General features: G+C 38.5%; 1 protein-coding gene across 8 annotated transcripts in view; it reads left to right on the top strand.

Moving 5' to 3' along the window:
- The window catches only part of LOC143208047 (disks large 1 tumor suppressor protein-like), a 428,128-nt gene that overhangs the window by 79,858 nt on the left and 334,942 nt on the right, over positions 1–13,328 (top strand). For 4 of the 8 annotated variants that reach the window (XR_013008822.1, XR_013008821.1, XR_013008819.1 and 1 more), the window contains exon 3: positions 10,523–10,581. The exons of the other annotated variants lie outside the window; for them this stretch is intronic. The gene's annotated coding sequence lies outside the window, so the exon portion shown is untranslated. The remainder of the gene's footprint in view (positions 1–10,522; positions 10,582–13,328) is intronic. 8 annotated transcript variants of the gene reach the window in all.

The following is a 13,328-nucleotide window of genomic DNA, read 5'->3' as shown; positions in this document are numbered from 1 at the left end:
TGTATATTTTTTTGATTATGTATTCTAATATAGGTGAGGTTAAGACATTTTCAAAACACTACAAAAACATTTTTGCATAAACCGTTGTCAAGGTATAAGTATTTAAAAGGGGCCGTCTATGGTAGTATTGATTATACATATGTATTACTATGAGTGAAATAAAAGTCAAAATCGACTGTTTAGTAATGTGGTTATTTTCGTACATTATATATATATAATAAATAATATAAATAATAATAATACTAAGAACAAAACAAGTGAAAACAAAAAAATCTGAAAAAATTGTTTAAAAATTTCCGGGCAGCTAGGGGCAGCTAATGCTACTGTAATCCTTTGCAGGATACATGTATGCATATTTTCCAATAAAAATCATGGAGGAGCTTTGAGGAGTACTTTTTTAAACCTTCGTTAAAGTTACAAAAAGCGTTGCAATTTCTGCTACTAAGTCCACTCCAAAAAAGTGAACATGAGAATCAAAACAGTGTAAAAATTAGAAGTACTTACCCTCAAAAACACGTTCCATTTCAAATAATACAAAATTTTATCTTTCATCACATTCGTACATTAGCTCGCTTAGATGATGAATTTCAATTGAAATTTTTGGCTCGCACGCGACGTGACAGGGCATCGTGAACGATTGTTCATGTTTTCCAATCTCACTTCTTATTTTAGTAATGTATATTAATGAACCCTCCAGGGACGACATTGTATAGTAACACGGAAGTTTATTTTTTTATTTTTGTCCCATGACAACGCACTGTGCGCCGTCACGTGCTCACACACAAGCAACTGATATTGAAGGAAATATTGACAATAAACCTCCTAGACGTACAAACGGTTCTTCAGAAAATATAATTTTCTATCAATATCCGTCAATGTTGATAGGACGCTTCAATACGCTCCTAGGCGATCAATATTTCCATTAATATGGTCCTCCGTTAATATTGACGCGAATATTGACAATATTATTGATCGTGTACTTTACACTTTACACATTGACTGCCACGTCGGTCATATAGGATGACACAACCATTCATATATCTTTAGAAATCACGTTTGTTCATAATACAGTTGCTCAAACTCAGTCTTAATGACGTAATTACTTTGATGAAACGTGTTAATTCTTTCACTGGCGTGTGGGTGGCCTGCTAAACAATTGACGAATCAGACCACTCATTTTTACCGACCTAGACACACGCTCGCGATTCAACTCGAACGAGGAAAGTTTCATTTTGGAGGTCCGCTGCGCCGTGGTTTTAGTGCAGTTTCATATTGAACAATTTCTTGCTGCGTTTTTATATTTTCATGCACAGTGGCTCGTGATATTTTTTACACGCGGCGTACAGGCTCGCGCACGAATATATCCGAAAGATACCGACACTTAGGAAAGTCGTGAACACGAGGGGATTACATTTTACTTTTAAGGAGACAACGAGACACAGCGGGGCGCGGCGGGGGAACGCGAGACCGTAGACACGGGAGGGTTGACGCTCATAAACTCGTCTCGTATAGATAATACGTCGTGTATACTCTGCTGTGCGGTTGTGTTTTTCCCGTTCGTTCGTCCTTGTTCTTTCATCGTGGCTGTGGCTCTTCATCTTTATCGCTGCCACCGCCTTCTTTTCCCTCTGGTTCGTCCTACGTGCCCCCGTTATCTCCTTTCTTCCTCCTTGCGCCGCGACCCGCAAAGGAAGCGAAGATGAACCGATCCGCTAGAGAAAGGAGCTCCCCGTGTATAATGTAACGTTTCGAAAGCTATCACTCCCCAAGGTAGCAGCCAGTGGCTGCTCGGACGTTGAAAAGGATTGGTGGCGAAATCTGGCAGCGGAACGGATAATGATAACAGGTCGCGAAAGACAACGTTACCTTGTAACCAGAGTAGGGCAATAATCAACTAATATTTAAAAAATATGAATAATAGTCTTTTTGAATGTTAGTCATAGAAAAATAGTCATTAGCCAAAACTTTCTGATCAGTTAGTGATAAATAAATGGCAAATAGTTAGTCACAGCTCTAAGTAATCGTTAGCTATTGCTAACTAGTGAATTAGTAGTTGATGATCAGTCATCAATCTTTAGTCATCAGTCACTATTGTGCGATTAACATACATTAATATTATTAATCAGTTGTCACTAACTGATCAAAAAGTTTTGACTAATGACTATTTTGCTATGACTAACATTCAAAAAGACTATTAGTCATTTTTAAATATTAGTTGATTATTGCCCTACTCTGCTTGTAACCACCTATGTAACTCCTCAGCGCACAGTGGAGTATTTGGCCGCAAAAGCTGGCCAAAATTCGTTTAATAAATTTTGTTTGAAGTATATAATAGTATTTTTGTTTTCCGAGATAGTTGAATGTAACTGTTTCCTTTATCTCGATCGACAATTTGTTAACAAAGTATATTGACGTTCTCAGCGCACTGGTTCGATCTGATGTTACTAACTAAGCAATTTTGCAAATTACCACAAAATTTTCAACGTTTCGGTCTAGTTTTAGGCCATTTTCAAGAAAAATTTTTTATATAATTACGTCTGTAAAAAATTATTAAATCAATGTATAATATGTAATTTATGTTACATTCTGCACAAAAAACCAAATGTTCTAAGAAACAAATCTACTTGCTAAGTGAACAAATTATTTTATATTCTTTACACTTTTATAACAACTTTAGTTGAATGTGTTGAAAATAATATTCCAATATCTTTTCTTTTATTTCATTCACTCACGAAGTGTTACACTTTATTAAAGGTGAAGAGTTTTCGTGGTACTGTTTCGTAATACTTATGCAGAGAAATTAAGAAAAATTATTACGAAACAAGCTCCCGTGGCTGGCGAATAATGTATAAATACGAGTAAAACTTTGTTCAAACTTCCATTCTATTCCGTTCGGCAGATCTCCATAAAAGTCCGTAATCCGCTAATTAATGGAAAAGTTATAAACAGAGGTCACTTGAAAAAGAAGCAGCGAGATTCGTCGACGAAGGATGTCTCTCGAAGACAAAGCTACCCGGTCGGTTCCTCAACAATAAATTATTTATCGTTCGCGGTGCACCGAGCTACTTGCGCTTTATCAGGACCATGGTACATGTAATCCCGAGCATCGCGGAGATTTACAACATGGAAGGACGGATTAAACGAAATTCTCCGGGGATTAGTTTTCTATTTTATAGACAGATCGCCGAGAAATCCACTTTCGCAAGGATTTAGCGATTTCCCATCGTTTCTTTGAACGAACTCGAACAATACTTGAACGGTAAATACAAACACATTCGTCACTATGATTAACCCTTTGTCTTGTCAAAGGAGCCATCGTAAATCTAGCCAGCAACATAAATGTTCCTTCCAAGGAGGCGTAACATGGTTGTTGGGAATTATGAAGGACAAAATTATTAAACGTAACATTTTTTCGAATACGAAGTGCTACATTTAGCTAAAACTAGGGTTGGAATCAAGTATCTCGAAAACAGGTTCGAACTTTGATTGATTGAATTCGAACTCTCTATAAGTACGAAACTTTTACGAATATCGTACCGGAAATTCTCTGATTTTTCTAATCATTATTTTTTTTACCTTTAAAATCAATTATGTTGTCCTTTAATGCATAATTTAATTCAACATGTATAACTATCATTTCATAATCTATCGGAAATATTATTCTTAAATAGTTACGAATTTAATGAAGAAAGTGCTTAAAACCTACTACGCAGTTCTGATTTCCATGATTCGAGTACTACTTGTGAAACATTCGATTCCTTTCAACATCGAAGTACTTATAAGTGTTTTTTCGAAACTTGTAAATACTCATTCCGAGGTTCGATATCAGTTTGTATAAAATGAATACTTTTCAAATATGTATAATCATTGGAACATTATTGCTTTTAAGTAGTAATCGAAACCCATGAAATGAAACTTGGTTATTGAAATTGACTCGGATTCGTGAGTATACATATATTGAACTTGATCCCATCCCTAATTAAAACTATCAATTATGATTTCACTACTTAAAGTAAGAATCACATAGTACGTCGTTGTATCCACCTAGGCACCTACTTCAATGTTTAATTAAAAATTAGTTTAGCTTCCAAATCGCCTTCACTAACTCACCAAATAGAATAGGAATGATTAGAGACGCATTAGTGTACAGACAACCTTGAATGATTCTAAGACTCTGATTGGAGCCTGGCCCAGCCCAGTAGAAAGGCGTGCACTGGTTTCGAGTGTTTGCATCTTGCTCTCGGCCGGCTCAATCTATCTCCAGTCTCTGAGCGTGATCCACCACGACCACGTTGCTCCGCACTCCGCACACATTGCCAAAGGAAATTTCAATTTTCTTATGCGCCGATGCAAGACTGGATCGATCCGTGCGAGGATTTCACAACCCCCAATAACAAAGGAAAACACATAAAAATCTGGACCGTTTGATGGAACATAAATACACCTCAGTGAAAAACGTTTGGCAGTGCCCAAGCTGCGTCCGCGGATTCAAGATGTTCTTGGATGTTGATCCAGATGCGGCGTATGTTATTTATTGGAATCGCGAATAATGTTGCCGTGTGGCTACTGTTATCACTAGACTGCGAATTCATGACAAACATTTTTAAAAATCCACTTGAACAATTTAAAGATACTGTTCTACTTAAATGAATTACGGATCAGAGACGTCAGTTAAGAAATAACACAACAACACAATAGTTAACCGGAAAAAAGTATAATGTTTGAAAACACAACGTTGAATACAATTGAACGAATTAACTCAACTAAACTAATCTCCGTCTGAGAATTACGTCTTCATCGTTCAACCGTCACATTCCAAATCACAATTCATAAATATCTGAAAGCCGCAATCAATAAGGATTCCTAACATCTAACATTCAGCGGAGTTCACAACGGCATCACCACCCTACATTAATATTTAATTTATTAAAGTATTACTGTGCCACTCTTTCGGGAAGGTGGCCTCTCTCCCCGATCTTTAAGCCGGCGTAAAGTTCGCTTTTCAATGTTTGCGAAGCGGGCGTACATTTATTTTGAATAACATTCGTGAACTTTGAAACCGCAGCGGTATGTGCAACTTTATAGCATTAGCGCAGGCGACTTCGGTCACGAAAAGACATACTGCACCTGAGGGATGTACCCTACATAGGATTCGCCTGCTAGATGTGCAGCTCGCCGGCTACTTTCAACTTTAATACCTGCCATGGGCTCATTCGCGGATGTCCGAGCGGACTGAGACTTAGAAAAACCTTGCTCTCGGCTGTTTTGAATTGAAATTTACAAACCATCGGGTGACCAAGGTTTCTGATTACAGTCTACGACGAAAGAAGAAACTTTGTGGAATATTATCTGAAAGATACGAAGTCCCAAAGATCAGGAAAGTAGCATATCACCTTGTCAGCCACGGTTTCGAGTTTCTGACTACCCACTTCATAGAAGTAGGCGCTGGCTAATAAGTTTACCGGAGACCTCAGAGACACACCCTACTTCGGATTCACCTGCTAAATGGGTCTCGGCGACGGCTATCAATTTTAACACCTGCGAATGCGACGTATATGAATATTAATACCCGCGGAGCTAAGGGACCCATACGTTGCATCCTGTTAATTGTTTCAATAACGTTGCTAACGCAGCTGGTGCATTTGTTTACGCGACTCAAATATTATGCCACTGCGGGATTGTTATTTCTTGATGTTTGACAACCGTTTCGTTCAAACAGTGATCGATAACAAAGCCGGATGTGCGCATGTAACAACGAAGACGGCGCGGCGTACCTCTTCGAAACGTAAAATCAAATTTTACCAGCAGTAAAAGTGTAGAATCGGAGCCTTGGAACAATCTCAGGATCTGATGGTTCCTTTCGGCGAGTCGAGGAAAGTACTTGGTCGGGTTTCGATGTAACCGGGCTAGTTCACCGCTGTCCATCTGGCACTAGCAACGTAGCAAAACCACTAGATTTAGCACGATCCGGTGTAGGGTGTCTGTGGCAAGTGACTCCGCCATTGAACGTTGAACCTGGTTGCCTCAGTGTGCTAACATTGCCCGAGGCTGTCGAGGTTGCTTAAGCTGTCAGAGTCTCTTTTGCCATGGAGATCTCGCAGCAGTACCTTTGGCTATCGGGACCGTAACTTTACACTGTCGGCCATTGTCACTGACAATCCTGAGAACGGTGTTTCCGATGGGAAAACGTACACTAGGGTGGCTGTTCCGGTACTATTTTGGTGTACAGGAGGATAGAGGTGATGGTGAGGGATCGAATAAATGAACGTGTGTCGATTGCGAAGGAAAAGACTGGTTTATTAGATAAAAATCGTGGTCTCTGCCCATTCGCTTCGTCGTTTTTCAATTCTCTTTTTCGTGTCTCCCACGCGGCGGCGCGGCGCGGCGGTCCCCGTTTCCATTCGCGCGCTCCTTGTGCGGTGTCACGAGACGCTTGTGTGTTTTACGCGCGGTATTTAAACCCAAAAACGCTACAATAGCTGTTATTGTACTCTTGTCAAAAAGTTTCGTCAAAATTTCTTTTACGGTACCCCCCAGGGTTATACCTAGCAAAAGTGGAGGGCTACTCAAAAAATCATTTTTCTCCATCTTTTGTCTTGTGTGTTGAGTGTTCCTTCTCGAGAATGTCTCGAGACATTTTATAATTGGTTATTTCTCATTTCTCGAGAAATTTAAATCTAGGGGAATTCTTATGAATCTCATTTATTCCATAACATATTTTCGGAAATTATGTCCTACCATCAGTCAAAATATGCTACATTTAAATGTCTCTGTTACTTGTGATTATACGAAAAAATGTCAGAGGAGAAATTTGCACTGTTCAATAAGGTAAATATAATGGCAAAATAAAAGAATTTTTTGGAAATCATATTTCGAAATTTCAAGGTCATCGTTATTTTTATTTAAAGGAGGTCATATAATTATTCTATATTCCTATTCAGAAAAAAGACAAATTCAACGATGTGCCATGTTCCATAGTTAAGGTGAATTTCACAATTTTCGAAATTTTCAATTTAATCTTTTTATCCGATCGATCTCAAACTGCATAAATTTTTTTCTCACCTAAGGGAACAATACTGGACAGTTGCGTGCATTGTATCTCGATAAAAATTTTTCTCCAATATATCTATATTTATATTTTTACATATAGAAAATACATACATATATTTTCTCCAATATATATTGGACAGGAATGAACATTGAGTAAATGTTTTTTGCGCTTTTGATAAATATTATCAACGATATTCCAAATATCATAAGTTTTCCAATATTTTGTTATTTTATTAAAAATTCTAGAGAATTCTCGAGAAATATACTCTTATTTCTCATTCCTCGAGAAATGAAGAATGTTGAGAAATCAGGAACACTACTTGTGTTTTATGTTATAGTTTTAATATTCAGGCACAATGTAGCACACACACACACACAAACTTAGGACAAACTTAGCACAACTCAGCAGAACTGTTGAAATTATTTAATTGAACTATTAGGGGGCTAACTCTCCAGGAGGCCACCTTACCGTACACTCACGGGCTCAAACGCTACACTATTTCAATCTATCCGTAATTTCAAATGCTGGGTTCGATGGCGGACCAATTTGCCGGCCGTTGATTATCGAATCGTTCGCAAATGTTTGTCCGAGTTCGAAAAGATACGGACAATAGAAATTTTAACTGGTTCGAGCAACTAATTTTTTTTCAGGCACACCGCCCACGGCGACTGTTCCGCACCGAATTTAATCTCGCTTGTTCGTCGATAGAAATTTTATATACATAGACACAAACAATAAGCAAATATTCGCGCATAGATTTCAGTCACGGCCGGACTAATATATGCAGTAATGGGTTTATTGGTTCATTGAATATATCACAGCTGGATAAGCTGTGGCATAACGTGATGTGTAATTAGGTATTGACCTAGATCCATTGTCCACTGAAATGAACGAAAGCTTGAAATAAAATTAGAAATTGCTCTTCCGAGTTTAAGAATCTAGCTGTAATAGATTTTCTCTTGTTATAGTTAGAAGAAATTTTCTTTAGCGATACTCGACTTAACATTGATGAACGGCGTCGAACTTTCCGCCGACGAATTTTTCCACTGTGTAATTTATTTATACTTTTGCCAAACAGTGTGTCTCAATGATAAAACTGTGAAGACTCGTTTTTTATTTTTAAATTCCTGCTTGGCTAATCTTGTGACAACAAAGAATATTTGTTATCAGAAATATCTCGTCTCAGAGTGTTCTTTCGACATATTCCGTAATTTCACATGCAAGATCCGGGATATCAGATTGATACTTCTCGTAAACTGAATCCGATGTATCGTCGCGGCTTTATGTTCGAGCAATTAGCTGTCCGTGTGTTAAATCTAATTAAATTCGTGCTCGTAAGCTGACTGACTGTATCTACAAAAGTTAATGGCGAGTTTCGATCGTGAAATAATAGAACTCGGGAAGCTTCGCACTTTTTGCAGTCTTGTGCAAACTGTTCGACGAGAATAAATTCTCATTCGGATTGTAATTATTAGACCGTGGATTTTATTCATTTATGCACCCATGGTTGCGCAGAAGTTAACAGCATGATAATTTGAGGAGAGTTTCCGATTTACTCATACCACTGCGAAACCTTCTGATGAAATATATAAAGTATGTAATGTATTATTTTTCAAAAGTCAGTTGTTTATCCGTGAGTTTACATTTTAAGATGCATATGACACGATATAATTATACTACCGATATTGCACATTCCTACGCCCGTTGCATCGAAACATGCATCGGGTTGATCCTACTCAATTTTAATTGCGCCCGCGTCGACGCGTGATAAAAAATGTAGCCGGGTAGAAGGATGACGAACTTTTTCAAATTCAGGGCGAGCTTCAAATTTTTGAAAGCGATCCGTTATGAATTTTGAACATTCTTTTGCTCCGGATCGTTTTTGCCAGCCGTTTCGGAATACCACGACCCATGTATGTAACCGTAAAAATTAATCACGTTTATTTGTTCATGTCAGTGAGGCACTGATGATTTTTGTACTTAATTATTATTGAAGAAGTATGCGATCAAAGCAGTTACCCTTCATGTTTTAATTTGCAATTTAACGCGACGTCATCATTAATATTAATCGTCGAGGTATCGTAAATTACGTTGGTATTCTGTTTATCGAAATGCTTTCATTCCTAAGACAAACACATTGACGCATAGGTTTGTAAAGTACATGGAAATTTGAAGGAGCATTCTCCTGTTAATATTGCAGAAATTAACAATTTCCATGGATATTTTATTAAAGTGTCACTTCTATAACGTTACAGATTTACAACAAACTCAATTAGTTCCCCTTTCATCGCACATAGCAATTTTATTTGCAGGTTTAATTAATTTTTTGCATGTTTTACTGCGTTCACATAATAGGTGTTGCAAAAATCGCAGCTCGTTGGCGTAGGGAACAATCGATTAAATCTATACGAAAAGTTGCTACAAAATTTATGAAAAATCAAGAAAATTTTTTGTGAATGCCAATTAAAAAGATAAAAAAGTGGGAAGTTACAAGAATTAAAGAGTATCGACGTGATAAATTCGATTTATTAAAATGATTAAAGGAAGAATAGAGAATTTTTATTTTCTTTTAAAAGATTTACAGTCTAATAATTATCAACACATTAATGTGCTCCTGTACTTTCTTTCTTGTTTCAGTTTATTCATAGACATTTTCCGATTCTTATCTCTTATCGATGATAGTAGTGAAACGTTCGGGGAACTCGATCTTTTTTTCTCACGACACAATGTAGAATGCAGAACGCCGTCGAATTCATACTTCATTAGGAATTCGACGTTACCCAGATACGCGCAATCGATTTACGCCCCTCGAGAATCGAAATTACAATCATCCGAGCGCTCGAGTGATCCTTTAAATCAGGTGATTTTGTTTCCCCTCTCGTTCCCGCCGATTCTCTTTCTCTTATACGATTTCTTTTCACTTTGAGCTGATAAGGATTCCTGCCGACCGTTTTATACATCTTTTACGGGATATTGGAACGCAACTGTGTCGTTAGTGTCGCGCAGCTCAATACGCTTTCTCCGCGTCTGCTGGGAGAACATTTCGGATTCCTGTTGCGTATTTAAAATGCATAGGTAGCTTATATTCTACTATAAATAGAATAGCTTAAATCATTCAAACATCAATTAACATACTGAGCACCAAACCCGAGTGTTCCTAAGTTGCGATATCTATACAATCAATTTGAAAAAATTCTATATTTAATGTTGGCTACATATTTAGTACTTTCTACAAAATGTATAACAAGAATAGTTAATACAATTAACATATCATAAAAATTAATTTACTTAATATACTCATTACTTGAACTTTTACTATGTCAAAATTTACGAAATGGAGAACACTATAAACTGCACACTATATTGTTAGAACAAAATTTGATGTATTCATCAGTCTCTTAGTTTCATTGTGTCTCATAAATTCGAGAAGTTGGATACAATTAATAGATAATCATCACATTTAATTTTCAGGTATGGCCAAAGGATTGTGTCATCCATGCATGTTTGTCGTGATGTTTCAAAGGATATACGTATGTAAACTATGCATGACTTATTCTACGATAAGAAACATCTACAACGATTTATTCCACAATAGAGAAATCGCAAACGTATAAATGCAATTATCTGATGCAACTCTTTCCAAGAAAATCAATTTTAAAGTTTGTAAGTCCTGTTTTGTGAACGCATCCGACTCGGGTGTGACTCTGAAACATCTGTTACAGGAAAGTTCAGTGAAAAAGTCACTTTCCATTCTCACACAGTACAAAAATCTTCTGAGAAATGTTAAAACGTAACTTCAATCTAATAGCTTCGTATATTATTTTAAATTTACAGAAGCTATTAATGCAGGAAATTGAATTCTAGTTTCTTTAAGTTAGAATGAATTGAACTAATCTATGAACATTATCCTCATGTACTACGATATTCCTTACATCCGCATCGATCGGACTTTAAAACTTCTTTATCGTTTGTAATTTCCCAGGAGAAATACAACATTTGTGTTTATGGCTTGCCTACGTTTAATGCTTAAATAACGATATCAGAAGGATAGAATTCTTTTTTCCATGAAAAAGAATGAATAATATTCATGTTCAACAGTTTTTGTCTGAAATACAATCATAGATATAACATTTGTATTTATGGCTTGCCTACGTTTAATGCTTCAATATCTGTATCAGAAGCATAGAATTCTTTTTCCATTAGAAACAATGAATAATATTCATATTTAACAACTTGTATTTGAAATAAGGAGACTGACTGGATAGTGTGCGGCAAGGGGTTTTAACGACAGATGAATGTGTGTCAAAGTAAATCGATAAAAAATGTTCTTCTTTTACTAAAGGGTTCAGTAAGTGTCCAGCACGGACCAATAAAATTCTATCACAGTTTCCATCCCTCAACTTCGCGGAAATATTCGTACGGTATAAACGCATAGAACTCTCTAGCCTGGTCTCGAAGTATCAACCGATAAGGGTCTTTATAGTTGTATCCAACTTTCCCCGTCACCGGGACCCGTCCAGAGAGTCGCAGGATTCAGTCACCAGTGATTAAGCGATTACAGGACCCTCGATGAGATTCAGAGAGCCCAAGAATCTCGTTCCATGATTCTGTCCCTCAATTAACCGCTCGACGAGACGCCGCAAAAGAGAATAAAACCCGATTCGCGAGCCGTTTTCACTTTTCGTTCGCAACGATCGCCACGGAGAACAATACTTCGCCGCGATCGATGGCCGATCGATGATCGAAAGTTATCGAGCAACCGACTCCGATCGCTCTCCTCCCCCACCGGTAGCAGTAACGATGAGTAATAAGACGTAAAAAGCTATTAGGTCTCCGAAGGAGATTTCCCATCTTGCGCTTCTCTTTTTCCTTCTTTACCTCTTAAGAAGACTTTCGACGTGAAAGCGGGATTCTTCGCCCCAGTCAACCGGAGACGTAAAGCTGAAACGAAGAGAAAGTCGGCACCCACCCCGGATGGCTTTCTTCCATCGTTCTCTCGTTTCATGGGATTTTATCTCGTTTTCTTCATCCCGTATTACTTGTTCACGCGGCTTTCCGACTCGCCTCCGAGCTACCGGGAAAAAGGGAAAACATCGCCCTTCGTCGACGTTCCCGTTTCATCGTCGCGGGCCGCGGTTATTGCGCACGCGCCGTAGATCCTTGGCGAGTACCCGGCGATCGATGATCGGCACACGCGACACCACCTTGTCGAACCATTCGCGCGCTGATAACGATTAGCATCTTTGCTACTTTCAGTAAAGGGGCCTACTCACGATCAAGCATATTGCGCAATAATTATTGTGCAGCATGATGTCTATGCAAATCCGGATTACCACGGGTTCGTCGACAACTCATTTGACCGACACTGTTTTGATCCACACGATTTGACCGACAATAACTTTCGTCAACACTATGTTTTCCTCGACATTGTGAAATGGTCGACAAACCCATGGTAACCTGCAAATCCACATTGTATTATATTAATTAGTCAATCACTATCATTCACGATCAATCATGTTGCGCAATAGGCATTGTTGCGCATTGTTGCGAATAGGCCCCTTAAACCAGGCATGCACAGGTGGACGATTTGGGAGCAGGAGCAATCGACCCTGCTCCTGAGCAGGGTCGGAGCAGTGACCTTGCTCGGACGTATGGAAGGGGAACCCACCAATTGTAAACGGAGCACGAAAGAAGACGAGAAGAAGAGCGTATGAGAGTGGGGGCGGCGTCTACGTTGTTGTAGTCTGACCACTCCGGCGCGCTCTCCACTTCCCCACGCCCCTCCCACTCGTCTTCTCTCGTGCTCTGTTTGCAAGTCACGCTTAGTGGGTTCCCCTTCCATACGTCCGATCTGCTCTGAGAGCATACGGGGAGCAACTTGGGAGCACGGGAGCTGCTCTGAGAGCAAAGAGCTGTGCATGCCTGCCTTAAACCAAGCAGGAAAAACATGAATGCCGGATAATTGGGAATATTGTGTCATGTTGGGCGAAGGTGAACGAATTTTAATCTCGCCTGTTTCAAAGTCAAATACCCGGCCAGAAAACGTAAAGCTATTGTGAAGTCGTTTCCGAATAATAAATATTTTTGTTTATTTTCAAAGTAGAACACACGATCCACTGCGACGCGAAACAATAAAACTGAAAAATGCGAGAATGATCAATATTGATATAGTCACTTCTCCGAAAAGAATCAATCTTTTCACCAATCTGTTTTACCCTCTCGCACCGAGCAAGTCTATGTTAAACCTTTCATTGCAGGAAAGGATTAGTTTTTTGCA

Source organism: Lasioglossum baleicum, chromosome 4 (genome assembly GCF_051020765.1).
Source record: "Lasioglossum baleicum chromosome 4, iyLasBale1, whole genome shotgun sequence".
In the NCBI taxonomy this organism is placed as follows: Eukaryota; Metazoa; Arthropoda; class Insecta; order Hymenoptera; family Halictidae; genus Lasioglossum; species Lasioglossum baleicum.
This window is presented reverse-complemented; position numbering and strand designations above follow the sequence as displayed.